Source organism: Ambystoma mexicanum, chromosome 8 (assembly GCF_040938575.1).
Source record: "Ambystoma mexicanum isolate Mex_15411 chromosome 8, UKY_AmexF1_1, whole genome shotgun sequence".
NCBI lineage: Eukaryota > Metazoa > Chordata > Amphibia > Caudata > Ambystomatidae > Ambystoma > Ambystoma mexicanum.
Window position 1 is genome coordinate 1,477,742,091 of NC_090929.1, and position 17,633 is coordinate 1,477,759,723.

At 43.1% G+C, this 17,633-nt stretch overlaps 1 long non-coding RNA gene across 1 annotated transcript in view; it reads right to left on the reverse strand.

Moving 5' to 3' along the window:
• The window catches only part of LOC138473795 (uncharacterized), a 70,448-nt gene extending 53,759 nt beyond the window's left edge, over window positions 1–16,689 (reverse strand). Inside the window, exon 1 of the long non-coding RNA XR_011268920.1 lies at window positions 16,490–16,689. This is a non-coding gene — a long non-coding RNA (uncharacterized lncRNA). The remainder of the gene's footprint in view (window positions 1–16,489) is intronic.
• Between the last annotated feature and the right edge of the window lie 944 nt (window positions 16,690–17,633).

The window sequence follows — 17,633 nt, forward strand, 5'->3', positions numbered from 1 at the left end:
AAGAACTTGACCTGAATATCCTTGCTCTCACAAAGACACAGTTCATGGCCAGCTCTGTCACAAGTTATGACACTCTCCTCCCTGATGGCTACCAGGTCCTCTCAGAGCCAAGAATCAACCGATTCGGAGGTGGAGTAGCTCTGATCTTTCTGGAATGGGTACCTGCTTCTGTCATTCCTAGGCTCTGCCCCTACCCGTGCACCCTTTCTGACAGCATTTATTAATGCATCCTTCCAGTCTGTCCATGTCCCAACTGGCTTTAACGCCAACTTCTCTGCGAAGGCATGTGCTTGGATCATCTCGTTTCTACAGGAAAGGGCCATGAAAGTCTTTTCTGACTCAGCCTGTACCACTCCAAGTCACATTAAATGTGGAGTTCCCCAGGGCTCTTGCATTGTGCCCACCCTTTATAACCTGTTCACTAGGCCTCTATTCAACATTCCGGATGCACTGGGCATCTCATACAATAACTATGCTGATGACACCCAGGTGCTTATCCCCCTCTCAGGTGGTTATGAGGCCGACATGAACACCCTTAACTCCATCTACTCTATGATCCACTCCTGGATGGCAGAAAACTGGTTATGCCTTAACTGCCTGAACACTGAACTTCTGTTAATTGGGTCACCAATCATTCTGGGTAACCTGGACAAATAATACAGCTCCTTCACCATTGATAATATACCTATCTCAGTATCCCAAACAGTCAAGTCCTTGGGCATCTATTTGGACTCCAATCTGACTATGACTGGGCAGGTCAATGCCATTGCCTCCTCTTTGGCTTACTACTCTAAACTGCTTAATGCAGCAAGACCCTTCTTATCTCTACAGAACTGCCTCACTATTGCCAGGGTAACAATCGGAGCAAGATTGGATTACTGCAATGCCCTCCTTGTTGGGACCTCAAGCAAAAACATTGCCAAACTCCAACTGGTTCAAAACAATGCTCTGAGCGCCGCCACAGGAATATCCAAGAAGGACCACATCTCTTAGGTAAGGAGGCAGGTTCATTAGCTTCCCATCAAAGAGAGAATTGTCTTCAAAACCATCTCTCTCACGTATATATGCCTCCATGACTTGGCACCCCCTTACTTGGTCCAGAGAATAGCGAAGCCAACTTCTTCCAGGCCTATGCGAATGGCCTACACTAATATAATATCCACGCCCAAGACCCGGAGAGTGCATGCAGGCGGCACCAGCTTCCCCGCTATGGCTGCATCACACTGGAACGCTCTACCCTCGCACCTTAGGATAATTGGCTCCCATTTACCCTTCCGCAAAGCTATTAAAACAAGGCTATTTGTGTTACGGATATGATTCTGCACATGCTCCCATTCCCCACATCTCGCCATATTGTGGCCGGATGTCAGCACTGCTGACTTTGAAACCCTCTTAATAATGTATTATTTTCTAATATTGGAAGTAAGCTTCCACTGTTTCGCTACTGTTGTAACTACCTTTGTGCTACCATCTGTATCTGTAACCAAGAAACCCTATTTGTGCCACCTCCAATGTAACCATGATTAACGCCTACGTAAAATTTCATGTAAAAGTGCCTCAATGCCTTTGGGCTGCAGTGCACTCTACAAATTCAAAAAATAAAAATAAAATAAATATGCAAGCTTACTCCTCCTTTGAATGCCTGGTGTGCAGGCTCTCTATCTCTCCCAGCTTCTATCTGACTGTGACCATCATCTACAGACTGCCTGGCCAGGTTTCCCTCTTCCCCTCAGATTGGGCTGACCTCTCCTCTCCTCTCTTTGCCTATTTGCCTCTACTTCTCAACTCCTCCTCCTTGGAGACCTGAACATCCACCTGGATACCTCTAAACCTTCCTCTGGGCTCTTCCACAACCTTTGCAACACCCTATCTCTCTCCATTCTACCCTCTGGTCCGACACACTCTGCCAGACACACCTTGGATGTTCTCATCTCCTCAGACATCCCCTCTCTAACCCCCTCAACACTTATCTCTCTTGGACTGATGATTTTCTGCATTCCTCTCACCTGAAACACTCTGTCCCTCAGGCAAAGTCCACCCCAGCACTGCCACCTACCCTCTCAGTCATTCGGCCCATGAAGTGCGTGTCAGTGGTTGACTTTGCCTCTACTTTCTCAGCTCCTGCTACTCCTGCAGCTGACACACACTCTGACACAGCCCCTCTAACCTGCATCATTCTTTCTCCAATAATCTGGACATCATTGCCCCTGTCATGAGAATCAACCTGAAGCCTACCTCCAAGTGCAACTCTTGCTATGACTCCGACGTCGCAGCCCTGAAACGCAAGTGCAGGGTGGCTGAGAGGAGGTGGAGTGCTTCAGGCGCATCTTCTGAAAAATTGACCTGCCGCCTGCTACAAATGCAATACAGACACTCTGTCCTGTCCAAGAAGAGAGTCCACATCTAAGTCTGACTCACTGCGGACTCTAACAACACCTCCAAACTCTTTAAAATCTGCAAGGAGCTTGCCAATCCTTATGATGTCTCCACCTCTCCTGTTGCCTCCCAGCCCCTCTGTATGGCTCTGGATTCTCACTTCACCACTAAATCCCTGGACATTCTGTCCTCACTTTCCTCTTCCTCTCCCTCCCTTAGCCCCTCTCTGGCCACCTCTCGCTCTCCTCCTCCCTTTTCCTCATTCTCTCTGAAAACACCTGATGATGTTTTGTCACATCACCTGTTGTCGTTGCAACCATTATGTTCCTGTATGATCAGCAGGATCCGTGAGGACCGCTGCCAACTTCAGTGGTGTTTCTTTTCCTTGGGAGTGTTGTCTTTCAGCCATGCATGAACTGGTTTCAGGATTCCATCAGAAAAGGTTGAGATTCTTTGCTGGTAGGTAAAGTGATAACCAGATACTATCTTCAGCAAGCCTTAATAAAATGCCCCACTGCCCTCATGTGCAGTGGGGTATGTTAAACTCTTTTCTTTTTTCCACCATGTCTCTTCATTTCAGAGTCCATCATGGTGTGCTCTGTGTTTTGTTGCCCTCCCATTGGAGTGCTGCCTTGAATGTGCAAACATCACACATCCGCAAGTATGCACCAACCACTTCTAGTCAATAAGTGGATGAACTCTTAATGGAATACATCAATAATCCATATTGCTACCATCAATATTAGTCTAATAAAAGTTATGAAAATGGTATTATATTCCATGTATTTCTTTGAAACTTCAACATGCCATTCTGTGAAAGCACAGGCATTTATTGTACATGAAGGTCCAATGCATTTCAGTCCATGTCCTTCTCCAAGGATCTACATTAATTATACAATAAAGAAACAAAAAACAAACAACCAGAAGTACACACCATATTTAAATTGACCTTAGTAAGTCAGATAGGTATTCTGATAGCTACATAAACCCCTACATACCTGCCTATTATACACCTTGTATATTCATCTGTCAAATATAAACCACAAGACATAATACTAGTAACATCTTAGTAATCTCTATCATGTACTCAGTGTAAACTGCGATTACACTCTATATTCATAATGAACACCTACCTCCATTTTGCCCAACCTCACATGTGGAGATAGTAAGTTGATTCAGCCTGGCTTTTTAAAAATAAATCAATCTATTGATTTCTTTAAATCAAAGGGTTTGCTGTGAAATAGGTTGACTAAATCTGTTGTAAATGGAGTGACCAGATTCAGTCTTCGATAGAATTCTGAGCAAAGACTGTTAGGGCATTCTGCTCAGTTTTTCGTTTCTGTGTTGACACTAAGCTTTTTATAAGTGTGCATGTTAGAAGGAAAACGCAAACTATGGTGCAGGTGTTGGATCTTTGCCCTATCGATTCATGTATTTGTATTTATTGAGCAGTTTTTGCAGGCGTGAACCTAACCAAAAAGGGTAACAGAGCACCGAACAACAATGCAAAACTCCCCTGAAAGGGATCACATTACACAAAAATCACAATGTGGACAATGTCTGGCAGCGAGTGTGGTTTGCAGTGGTCCGCGGAGGGCCGGGCGAAGGGTGTGCAGCTAGACCCTCCACATCCACCCTGACTGTCAGAATCGCTTTGGAGAGGCTCAGGGTGCCATAAACCCAGAGGGTAAGCAAGACTTAAACATGGACACTGATTCAATCCCTCGTACACGAGGTAAACTCCTAATAGTTAAGTGAATCAATGCTCCCCAAGAAAGTCGCGCTGTGTACCAGGAGTGCGGAAAAGTGCAGCGGTGGGAAACGAAAGTGTTGCGGTCCCGCGCTGCCTGTTTGAATGAGCATTTCAAGCCAGATTAAGTACAGCTGCTGGAACAATGCATCATGTGCAATTACATCCACAACCTTTACCAACAAACTTTGACTTTGACAAGATTCTTATCGTTGATGACGAAAAAAGGCATGGCTCCTCCCATATGCTCAAGCAACAGGGGATATATGCAGCTGAGGAGTCCCAGGTGATTGAAAATCCTCATCCACAAACCAGCACGTACGCTTAAATCCAGCAACAACATCTGCCTTGAAACAAAACAATACACAAAACAAAAACTTGGAGGATCAGCATTCCCCTGCGTAGCTGTTAAACTCTGAAATTCCCTCTGAACACATGACCACCTAAATTTCAGAAAGCTGTGAAAAACCTTGCTCTTGAACACCCAAGATAAAGAAAACATTTAAGAAACACAATTCAACTATTGCAAAACAAGTAAAACACATGGAAAGGGACCTCCAAAAACCAACGACGAACCCGACGTGTACCAAGCTGGCCAACCCCAAGTGTGGCCACGTTACTGAGCCTAGCCCAATGTAATGCAACTAATCCTACTAAAAACTCAATATTCCGCATACTCACCCTCAAATTCTTAACAAAACTCAGCCCTACCTCTACCGGACCACAAACGGCACACACTCCACAACACACAAATTGAAAACAAACACAAGTACACACAAAGCACCCGTGCACAATCATACCTAAAAACCACATGATGCCTACAAACCAAAAACGCACTGCTGTATGTTGGGGTTAGCATCTTGGGAATATCATTGGATTTTGCAACCTGGGTACCTATTGCAATTGTACAGCAAGAAACTACATGTACACTGGTATTCAGTAAACTGCATTGCACATCTTAGAATATGTCAGATTTGTGAATGTAATAGGATTTTATTACTAGAAATGTATTAGGATTGGGCAAAATGTCATATAATGTTGTTTTCACACTAAGAATATGCTCAAGTTCTTAAACTTGGTGGCAGGTGGAAATGTCAAATTGGTGTTATTTTGAAATTATGCAAAGTCAGTCAGTCAGTCAAAATAACCGTTATTCGACATATGTTATATCGGTTAGTATCACAACAGTAGGGATGTCATTTCACCAAAATGCCAGGGGTAGCAGAAGTGACATCACATAACCCTTCACTTCTGATGTCATCACAGGAAGTGATGTCATTTGACCCCACCCCTAAGTGATATCACGGGAAGCGATGGAACACAACCTTTCACCCCTTGACAAAACAGGAAGTGGCATCACATAGCATTGTTTCTCAGTATACTACGAAAAATATGGTTACGATATCACTGTAATGTGATTGATATACATTTCATATAAAAATGGATCGCCTTATGTATTGTTCAGATCAGTGTGTATAGTCCCATATTACCAAATTACTGTGAATGCAAGCAGACATCCATTGGCAAATGATAATGATGTCTTATTATGTAGCACTTATGCTTAAGCGCTTTATAAAGAACAAATATACATAAAATATCACCCAACCTGGGTTGGTAGTCTTTTATCGACCATGGAAGGATGAAAGGCTGAGTTGAGGTGTTTCAGAATAAACTAAATCAGTGACTCACCCCATGAAGTGTACCTGAAATAAACATTTAATGAGTCTAGCAATTATTGTATAGAATTCCAGAAAGACAAATGATTTGCAATTCCTATTCTTTCTTATTTAGGGTCACTGCTGAAAGTGTTAGACTTGTGGAACCCCGTTTCTTTTTTAAGAGGCCTGAACAAGAAAGAAAGGAGCTTGCATTTAAAAAAAAAATAAAAGTGTATTTCCTTTTTTTCCAGGGGTAGCAAAGGAGACCACAGGGGTAGCAAGTGAGGCCTCAGGGGTCGCAGTTGTGACCCCTGCAACCCCTAAATGACGTCCCTTTACAACAGTATTTAATCATACAGCATCTCAACAATCCATATTAATAAAAATCATCATCAATTCATGAGCTCTAAAATACATAAGATAAAAAAGGTATGACATATGGTACAACATTTTATCGACCAAAATCCTGATAAATCCGATCATTGATCTCTACATCAGGAGAACGGTTTTGGTGTAGAGGTTCATCCATTTCATAAACCTTCACAGGCTAGCCACAGTGACCTCGTTCCTCCTTAGCCATGCTCTGTGAATAAACTAAGCGACAAAATGAACCACATTCAAATCCGTAGTCTCCTTGCATAGGCGAATGGCTTCGCTAACAATTCGGGCACCACCCTGTCGAAATAGGGGTATCAGGTACATTGCTCTAAGATCTTTCAATGACTCACAGAATAATAAAAAGTGCACCATTGTTTCCAACCCACTCTCGCACAGCGTACACAGTGAATTTTCAGACCCCGGCCCCTTTAGTTATGTCTCATAATGGCAGCAATCCCAGGCGTAGCCTCATGTAGAGTGCCTGAGCGAATGCTGGTTTGAGGGTATTCAGGTAGTTTGTTTTCAATCCCCTGGGACTCTTTTATGGCAAGATAAGCTGGGCCTGTGCCCAAAGCGAATGTTGGGGTCCTGTCTCTCATGTCCTTGTATCTTCTGAAGCATCCTTTACTCTGTTTTTGGCATCATGCTCAATCGGCGTGGGCTATGCCAATAGAGAGGGAGCCCTAGCTGGGCCAGCCAGTATTTAACATGCGACAGCCAAGGGATCTCTTGGCAGACTCTCAGAGATAACACATGTATCAAGGTCTGTCAATATTCCTCTAGTTCCCGGCTACCCGAAATCCCGACCCAATAAAGAACTGGTCTAATTGTGAGCTCATCATCAATTGTTGGAAGATTACATTCCATACGAGAAGAGCTAGTTGGGGTGCTTTGGGGGAAGTGACAGGATGGCTTTTAGAAATGGGTTTTCTGTTATTCTCATGTCTGAGGTATTCACATAGCCCCAGATCTCTGCGCCATATATAGCCGCTGCCTTTGCCTGTACCTGATAGAGGTCCAAAGCCCGGCCCAACACCCCCTATCATGTCTTGCATAATAAGCCTTTCCCTAGTATGGTGTTGGCTTTAATCACCTGATTTTCCCACCACTCCCCCTTTGAAAATCGGATCCCCAGGTAGTCATAGCAGTTCACCTGCTGTAGCGTACTACCATTTGCCTGCAAGTTTAAGGGCCTTGAACTTGCGGTTTTTGCTGAGAAGACCATAGCCTTAGTTTTTGAAGCATTGATTTCTAATCCTAGGTTAACACACTGACTTTCAAGCGTGCTCAAAGCACACCACAAACCTATCAGGGAAGTGGAGGAAAGGACAGCATTGTCCACAAAAAAGAGGACCAGAATATGTTTGCTCCCCATCCTCGGGGGGTCCACATTTTCCTCCTGAAGTCTCACAATTATGGAATTTATATATAGGCAGAATAAAATGGGTGTCAAAGTGCACCCCTGATGAACCCCTCTAGCCACACGGAACTGTTCTGTTACTTTACCCCTCAATCCCCTTCTAACCACTGCCCTGTTGTTTTCATAGAGGAGTTGGATCGGCATGGCAGTTCTTCTGGGATGTTTTTGGCCCTCAGGACAGTCCAAAGGGTTTCTCTAGGGACACTGTCAAAAGCTGCTTTTAGGTCCACAAAGACCCCATACTGGTTGGTCTTTGTTATCCTTAGATGTTTCAGGATAATCAAATGGAACCTGAAGCTTTGGTCGACAGTGCTTTTCTCTACTTGGAATCCCGCCTGGAGGTGGCTTAGCTGGTTAGTCTCCTTGACCCATGCAATTAGATGCTGCAGGATCACCTTTGCAAAGCAAAGGTTTTTCCCATCCCATCAAACAATGATATGGGTTGGTAATTGCTAGGGTCACCCCTGTCCCCCTTCTTGAATATGGGGACAATCACTGCCATTGTTCAAGTCTCTGGAGCCCGACCCTGGGACAAGATAGCATTAAACACCCAAGTAAGTTTAATTTAGTTTGTTTATGTATAAAGCGCATTTGAACCCTCAGGTAGCTGGGCGCATAATCATGTGCACAGCAGAGTTGCATATCTGGTGCCCAGACTGCCGTTTCGCTTTTATACAAGTCCCCCAGAACCCCATCAGAGCCTGGTGCTTTGCCCCCTTTCTGCACCATTATGCACCTTGCCACATCATCAATTGAGATATTTTGCTGGTTTATGGGGTCTTTAGGTGCGAGTCCAACTGGGTAGGGTACTCTTGGACGGGTCAGTTGGTTGGGCTCATGGTGGTCACTATACAGGGTCTCAAAATGAGTGTGCCGGATTTATGTATTATGGTGCTCTGACGTCACCTTTTAGATTGGAGTCGGTAATCAGCCTGCAGAAGCCTACACCATCCTTGGCCTCGGCACACTCTTAGATAAGTGACCGCTCTCCTGCATGTGCTGTTTCTTTTTAGTAGCAAGTAATACCTTGTAAGATCTTCTCATGAGCTGGAGGGAATCCCTGTCCACCAGGCCAACCCCTCTCATGTATGCAATTAAGGTCCTTTTAGCTACTAGGCAATCCTTATCAAACCAAGCCACCCACTTCTTTGGTCCTTCCCGGGTTCATTTGGCTGGGGAAGATAGCAGAAACCCCAATGACTCCTGTAGCGCTATATAATTCAAGCATATATCTTTGGTGCAGGTGCCAGGATTACAGATTGCTTAAATTTGGAACAGGACTCTATCATACAGCGTTGGACCCAAGAGGTCCAAATTAATATTTGCTCATTTGATCGGTCATTGAGAATGGCCATAGGCTACCGTGCCAGTAGTTCAGTTTGTCACCCTGGACCGTGAGACAACAGGATTTGTGAGGGAAAGCGTGATCGGTTTGTGGTCGCTTTCCCATCGGTCAAGGACCTCCAAGCCCACAACTCTATGCCAATATTTACCCGAGACCAGGGCGAAGTCTATCCTTGATGAACCTTTTGGTCCAAAGTAGGTGTCATTTGCTGGCGAATCGGTTGGAAAACTACCATTGCAACACCTTAGGCTGACATTGTGGGGCCCTCTTACCACCCAAAGGTTTCTGGGTGGATTTCCCCAGAAGTGTTTGCCCTCACATCAGGAATAGCCCAGGCCTTGTCTTCATCGTTCCACAAGCTTTCAGCAATCTGGAGATTTCCAAGGGGGTGTTAAAATCACCAAGAGCCATACTAAATGATGGTCCATTATTGGACAGCCCCAATCGATCCACTGTATCACACAAAGCCAGCACTGTGCTTGCACTGGTAGTGACCTTCAGCCTGTTATATACATTAAACAACAAAGCCGATTCCTGATTGGGTAAGGATAATTCCACCAGTTGCAAATCATCGGATCATGTGTTCAGTTGCCTATTTTCCCAATTAAGAGCAGCCTTGAGACCGAGTGCCAGCCCACCAAAGGGTCTCCCTTTTGGGCCTTTTCCAGCTTTTACCTCAAACATCTAATAGCCCTGGATGATTTCCTCCTCCATAGCCCACGTATCTTGGAATGCTACAGTATCATAGGAGTGTAAAATGTCGAGCCACTCAGTGTCCTTAAGGTGTTTGGCAAGACCAGCTATATTCCAAGATTATGCAAACTATATATAGTATAGCACATTATCAAAGTGGGAGTATACTGTGTTGGTGTGAACTAGGAATAGACTGCAATGGGAGTAGACTCAGATTGTACAAATTCGAAATATATGGGAGTTTACTGGAATTTTCAATTTGGGAGCACACAGGAATTGAAAACCGCAGAGTAGACTAAACTGAAATGATCCTCGAATCGTGTAATGGTAAACTGAAAGTACAGGGAACTGTATAACAGTGAAATGGAAGTGTGCTGCATTGTGTGAGTACGAACAAGGAACATAATGTAATTGTGAAAACTGTGAATTTATTTGAATAGTTCTTTTACCATAATAGTGAGCTGGGAGCTTGCTGGAATTGCTTTACAGTAAACTGGAAGTTTAATGGAGTTATATAGCGGGACAGTGTGGGTTTACCAACACTGTGCAACAGCGAAGCAGGGCATGCTGGAATTGTGTGCACTTAAATTATGGGTTTTTGTGGGTGCTGCAAGCATACTGACATTCTATGTCCTCTGGTAGCATGCACAGTGCACAAATCCAGCCATTGACAAACTGCCAGTATACTTTGCTGGTACTTTGAAAACTGGGGTGTATTGAAGTAGGGTGTATTTTTCAAACCGGATGCTTAGCTATTTTGTAATTTCTGAAATCCTACTGGGTTTGTAAAACTGGGAATATTCTGTGTTTGGACAAAGCTGGAATGTGTAGTGATGGTCAAACTGAGAATATAGTGGCAATGCCATACCAGAAATATACAAACTGCTAATAAACTAGTTGGCCGTACCATGGTTATGCAACCTCTGACTGTCAAATTGGGAGCACACTGGGATTGTGAACATCAAGATACTCTCATTGTGTTATGTTGTAACACAGTGAAATTGTCATACTGGAATGCACTGTTTTGTTTCTCCAAACTGGGAATATAGTGGCATTGTCAAAATGGGGATATTTGGTGGGTGGACACCTGAGAGTGAACTAGGGTTGTTAAACTGCAAAAATACTAGGACGTTGCCAACTAAGAATGCCAAATAGAAATGATACTGGATGCAGGCAAACGAGAAGTAAACTCTTAAACACTGCACAACCTACTAAAGTCTCAAATTGCATGTCTTCACGCTGTGCTTAAGAACATCATTCTGGAAAAATGTCATACTTTGGACGCCTCTAAGTAAGCGGTGCATAGCCTGTTGACATGCTGCTATGCTAAACTGAAAGGCATGCTGAGAAACAGGTTCAGGGCATGAGACTCTTCATATCAATTTGATATGCTAAAGAAAGGTTCACGGCCAAACATATCTTCCCACTTGGTTATGATTTCAAACATATTTGGCATGAGATGTTTATCGACTCAACTATTCCCCCCTCTTCAGAGTTATGCACCAGAACAGTTCGGAGACTTGCTGTCTTCAATAATTCCACTGTTGATTGGCCTGTGGAAATGTAGTGCACTTGCATCGAAGGGGTAGTTTAGTAGGTTGACCCATTACAGAGAATCTAAATAAATATAAAACTTTTCTGGTGTAGCTTCCTTGGCATTAATGGAATCTTCAAACTTTAGGAACCAAAGGCTGTGCCAATTTTGGAGCATAGTTTTATCCACCAAAACTCACATTTTCAGAAAATACATTTGGAAAGATTGCCCACAAATGTTCTGACAAGATTTGTGCCATTGGCAGGCAAAATATGTGCAAAATTTAAGATCAGCGGCATTGCCAAAGCTTTCATTGTAGTCGATCCATTCTCTCAGACCCTCCTCTTTTAAAATCTGCGTGCGGCCCTTGAAGCCAAAAAGAATGATAGATGCCAAACCCATTATATCCTCACAACAAAAAAAAGAGTATCACCGATTGACTGTATTTGCTTCATGTTTTCAACATCTTTAAAGTTAAGGTGGGTGTTGTGAACAAAGGAATGAGCACCAAGCCCAGTGTACATACCTAGTATCAGAACATAATTGTTATAGTTACTGGACTTTTTGATAAAGTGCTTTGATCAGTAAGACAATTGTAACGTTATTATGACTACAACATATATATGAGACAATCATTAGAAATGAACATTGAGACATTTTAAAAAGAGACAGTTTTTAACGTTAGTACAAATAAATAATTTCCTTTTTTAATAGCTTATTCTGACCGGAATAAAGTACAATTTCTCTCTTAAAATGTTCTTCCTACTTGGAAAGGGTCAACTCAGATTAAAATAAATTATTCGCTTTTTCTATGAGCACCAAGGCAGTGTTCAATATTATGTGCTGGCCACTGGTTGGATGGTAGAGCTGCCTAAACCATGCACGCATTACAGCCTGCACACACCATATTAGTTATCAAAAAAATAGAAAATAAATGCATTTGTAGACCCTTCAGCCTGGTCCTCTGGTCCTCTATAAAGTCTGTCAGAACACTAACGTCAACCGCACAGCCTATCTTCACCCCCCTTGCCTCCCTCCTGTCAGAATTATGCACACTCAGTGTGATGGCAACATTCCTGCAGGACGCATGCAATGACAATGTATATCTCCAAATATCAGGCTTGTTCTCTCTGTGGAGGATGCCAATTTCACTGTTGCTCTAATTGTTTGTTTAACTATAAAAACCACAGCACCTCCCGTCTCCCTCAAAATATCTGTCTATTTTGTAAGATGTTATAGATAAATGTCACCCGTTATCCCACAAAATCCTGTGTGTCTTGGTTGCTGTGGGATTGTGGGCAGGGTGTTGTGCTGCGTCCAAGCAAACTATGGAATTCTCTCCCCTCCTTCCGTAACCTGCATCAGGGGCAGGGCCACGCTGCAGGTTGGGTTCAAGAATTGCCAGTCAAGGGATCACAACTGGTAGTGGCCTTAAAATGGGGCTCCTCCACTTTTGTCGCCTTTTTCTGCTGCACTCCTGCTTGCATCCCCTCGGGCCATTGATTTGACTGTAACCGCTTACCACCCTCCTAACCTTTAACTTAGGATGTTATGTCTACTTGTATTCGGCTTTCTCACAGCGTTGGTGAACTTGGTGTGATGATTGAACAATGGGTATGAAATAACTGGTCCTGGAAGAGTCGCTGTCAGCTGATGCCATTAAACTTTCCAGCACTGAACGGGGCTAGGGGAGAGGGGGTTACTGAACAGGTGGTATGCCTGCTGGTGCCACTCACAGTCATGCAACGGGTAGGATGCAATGCACAAGTACCTTGCATTCTGCACGAGAAAAACAATGTGACATATTTAAAAATAACCTACTGATTTGAGTTTCACGATTATTAGTAGCTTTGATTCTTTTAATTGACAAAGAGGATTTCCATTCCCATAAAGTTATTAGACTATGGTACTTATAGGAACGTACTGCTATGGTATCCATCTATAGAGCTACACACCACACAATCACATTTTACGGCGGAGTAACTGGCCATTCTGAGCTTAGGCTGTATTGCCCCACAATTGACATGGAGGACTTTCATTTCAATAATTTCATTCTACTTCTGCACTCGTAGCTATTTACAGGCATGTTATTCACGCGACTTGTTCTAAAATGGACATGTTCAGCCGTCCAGAAGCTAGGGCATAATGTCCATTAAAGGAGAGCACTAAAGTGGAGTAGTTTCTTTATAGAAATCCTGCCACAAAGAATTGCATAAGTGAGGTTACGTTTGTCACTTTTGCATTGAATAAGAAAAGTAGTAACTTGGAGAGACTTTGAGTGGAAAATCATCAGAGTGGAATATTTTGTTCTTCATATATACTGATCACTAATCAATATCACTATTGTATTTTAACAAAAATACACCTTATTTTAAAAGGCCCTGAGTAAGTGCATACATAAGTATAGAGTGTACTACATTAATGACATGACAATGATGATATATCTATATGTTTACGTGCATACATATTTCTTCTGCCAGATGAACCCATGACATGAGGAGGATCTTCCTTCACACAGAAATATTAATTATAAAAGAAAATATACTACCCTTATTGTTCTCAATTTAGAGACTTTAGGTAGGTGCCATTTTTGTCTGAGCTTTAATAAGGCAATCACCCCCATGTTGGGTGGCAGACATGGAACAGTAGGTGAGTGATGTGGGCCGTTTTTGGCAATGTCTGCACCCGCCACCCCCTCCACAAGGGTGTGATAGCCATTCGCACCCCGGGATTCATCCAGAATGCAAATAGTTTACATTTATTTATGGGAGATGGGCTGCACGTGTTTTGTGCGAGCCCAATCTCCTGTAAAAATAAAGAATAAAGAAAATGGATGGCGCCATAGGAAAATTAACTTAGTGCCTTTCCCATTTTCATGGCAGTGGCCACGGATGGGGGGAGCGCTGGGACCGGAGCGCAAGGCTCTGTCCAGCAGGTAAGTTGGGAGGGAGGGCGAGGGTTGGTGAAAGGGTGATATGTTTATTGCAGTGGGGGGTCGGATGCAACAGGGAGAGACTCCCTGTTGCTTCCCCACAGTTAAGATGGCACCACCCAGGGAAGCGCTTCGGGTGGTTGCAAACAGCAGGCGGTACACAGTGTGGGCTTGCCCACTTTTCTAGCCACCTGAGTCTATAGCTCCCTTCCCTACGTGCAAATAAATGCATAAACAATTTGATGTTTCATATTCTGATTAAAGAAAAAAATCTTTCCCCCACAGTTAACTTTGGAATGTCTTGCATAGGTAACATTATGGACACAATATATGCCATTCATGTTATATCAAGATGTACAACAAACAGTCAGATATTTTTCATAAAAAGGACACAGATGATGATATTCAACTCCAATAATATCCCCAAAAGAATTATCATCATTATCGAGTATGGTTTGCATTATAGAGCATACAGGAATAATTAGGGGATTCCTGAATGAATGACAGAAAAGCAGGTATATTGAATAATTCTGGAACTATTAAGTACAGTATTGAAAACATATTTGTTATGTCACTGCTTTAATGTTATTGCTTGTTTTCCTGCATAACTTACTGGTCTGTAGGACATCTTAGTTATGTGAAGGAAGGAATAGATATTTTGAGATGTTAACACATAATACATTCTGTATAATCAGTTCCTAACATTAGAATTAAATATATGTTTCTACTTTTCTTGTATAAATAATAAATTGAGCTTTTATATCACAGTTCATGCCAGGATTGGATTTCGAACCTGTGACGCACTGCGTTATTTTCCTTCCAAGACAAACACGTTGCCCCTGAGCTATCCTCTTGGATTAGTATATAGCATATAATAGTAAGTACATAGGTATACATAACTTGTTCAATGCTGTCATAATGGGTGATAAAAATACTTGATCCAAATTTTCTCCACAGTTTTTTAAATATAAATATGACATGCATCCGGTAGTAACTGTGTTGGAAAAACGCTGGTAGCCCTCCCAGAGGTCGTATAATGGCAGCACTCACACGCCGGTGACATCTTGGCTTGGGCAAAGGGGGGATGGCTCAGAAGTGGATGGGAGCTGGAGTGTGTTCGGTGACATCTTGGCTTGGGCAAAGGGGGGATGGCTCAGAAGTGGATGGGAGTTGGAGTGTGTTCGGTGACATCTTGGCTTGGGCAAAGGGGGGATGGCTCAGAAGTGGATGGGAGCTGGAGTGTGTTCGGTGACATCTTGGCTTGGGCAAAGGGGGGATGGCTCAGAAGTGGATGGGAGCTGGAGTGTGTTCGGTGACATCTTGGCTTGGGCAAAGGGGGGATGGCTCAGAAGAGGATGGAAGCTGGAGTGTGTTTGTCTAGGAATCATCCTCTAAGTGTTTGGCTCGGCTGGAAGGAAGCTGGGGAAAAGCAGCACCGAACACATGATTTAGAGTTCGATTTTATTGCACTTTTGGCTAGTTAGGCTTGTTGTGACAGCAATACAATTATAAAACACATTGACATACAAAATACACTCAAGTTCCAAACATGCAGCAATCTTAAATACAGAATACTATAATCTGAAATAAGCTAAAATTCATAATTCATCCAGATAATATTGATGCCAACAAAAACATCCTCCCCTATGTCAGTTATTCTGTTACAGGGTCGAACCAAATAAGTAAATGGTGCACCTGGGGAGATTTAGAAGTAAAACAATAAGATTAAGACTTTACACTCACCACCCTCGGAGGGTAACCCCTATGGACTCGATAAACAGTGGCCCCCTTTCTTTCTGATTCACAGGCCCCATATATAAACCCAGCAGTTGATTTGGCAATTGATATCCATATCAAAATCCTGCATTCGGGTTATCTGAGAGGCCGTTTTTCTGTAATATAGCTTGACAGACCAGCAGCGAGGGCCGTACCGGGCGTTTTGAGCCCTGAAGACCGAGTTAACGTGGTATAAGGGACCATAACGCCCAGTTACGCCCGAGCTGCAGTTTTATACAGCTATTTATAAAGCTATTGAACACCTTCAGTATTTCATTAAATCAGTATTTTACTAAATCAGAAAGAGAGATAAATGACTAATAAATGGGCCAGTTGATAAGTTAATTCACCATGCAGCTAGTAGTTTTGTTACTGAATCAATCAAATCCCCTTGGCCCCCCTTTTGAACTACTCAAACAGTCTGCCACAAAAGGCGTGAATTGCCAGTTGCAAATGTGGGCCACTTTTTCATTGATGCCCTAGACAATGTTATGCCCCAGTCCGACCCTGGGTGTCAGAAGTTATTTGCTTTTTTTATTAGGCAGGGGTATGCATGGGCAAAGTTAGAAGGTTAAACCATATTTAGTATATAGCTCATGTTTTCACTTGAAAATGTTTGATACTTACATTTTGCTGTGTCTTTCTAGCGCTGTATTGGAGGTCAAAGTGTTTAATTTCCTAATGTGAGGTTTGCACAGCAGGCATATTATAGATGTCGGCGAGTGATCAAAGGAAGCGTTATGAGGTGCTACTTGCTGTTTAACATGCCAAACTATTGCAGCGGCATAGCATAAATGGGGGAATGAGTTATATTTGGCAATTGCAGTGAAAACGAAAGGAACTTTACTTCCTTGAGGGGGCGGGCCCACGCCAGGCACGCTTTGACGGCAACACAGCACACAGAACTTGAACTGTTTCAGTTCTGTGTTGAATGGAACTGAACGCAGGGAGTGTATTTTAATGGGCGACGGCGGGAGCGGTTACTAGAATCAATTACATTTTTGGCTATAATGACAGTGCTGCTTTGGAGGTAATCTCCACTTACATTTTTGTGGGCTTTATTCAATCTGTGGGCTATACCAGTACGTATAACCCGCAGATTGACCAATCAGGTAACTGGAAACCCAACTAGGGTGTGCTGATAGGGGGTAACACATCTTGACCTTAATAAGTCATAGGCTGGGCATGTAAAAAGAAAATAATGCAGGTTTCCTCATCCACCTCACACATTTTGCACAGAGCACTTGCTTCACTGTTGCATTTTTTCGTATTACTAGCCAATGGTAAAGTTTCAGCACTGCCAAGAGAAATATGATGTCTGATTTGCAGATTTCCAAGATTAAGCAGATATGGTTGAGGACCACCAACCATGTGCTACATAAATGTCCCCGCACCTGAAATGTGCCAGAGGGCCCAACTCACCCTCCTCTCATGACCATGCTTTTCCAAGTTGCTTATTTTGTTAACTCAGTTAGGAGACAGTTTTGAGAGTCTATAGGATACAACACAAGGGTCGGCACATATCCTATCCCCATTGCTACAAGATCTTGGGACTGCTGCTCCTGTAGGTCGAGATGAAGGGTTGGGAAACAGTTTTGCGCAGCACCATATCCACAAGCTCTCTAGACGGAGCTGCAGCTGTTTTGGCAGCATACCTAGCCAGGGAATCCCTTAACTTTCTATAGAAACTCATATCAGCAGGCAGGGCAGCATTTGGAAAACCCTGAGGTAGAAAAAGGAGCTGTTTCCAGAATTGACGTTCGCATATACC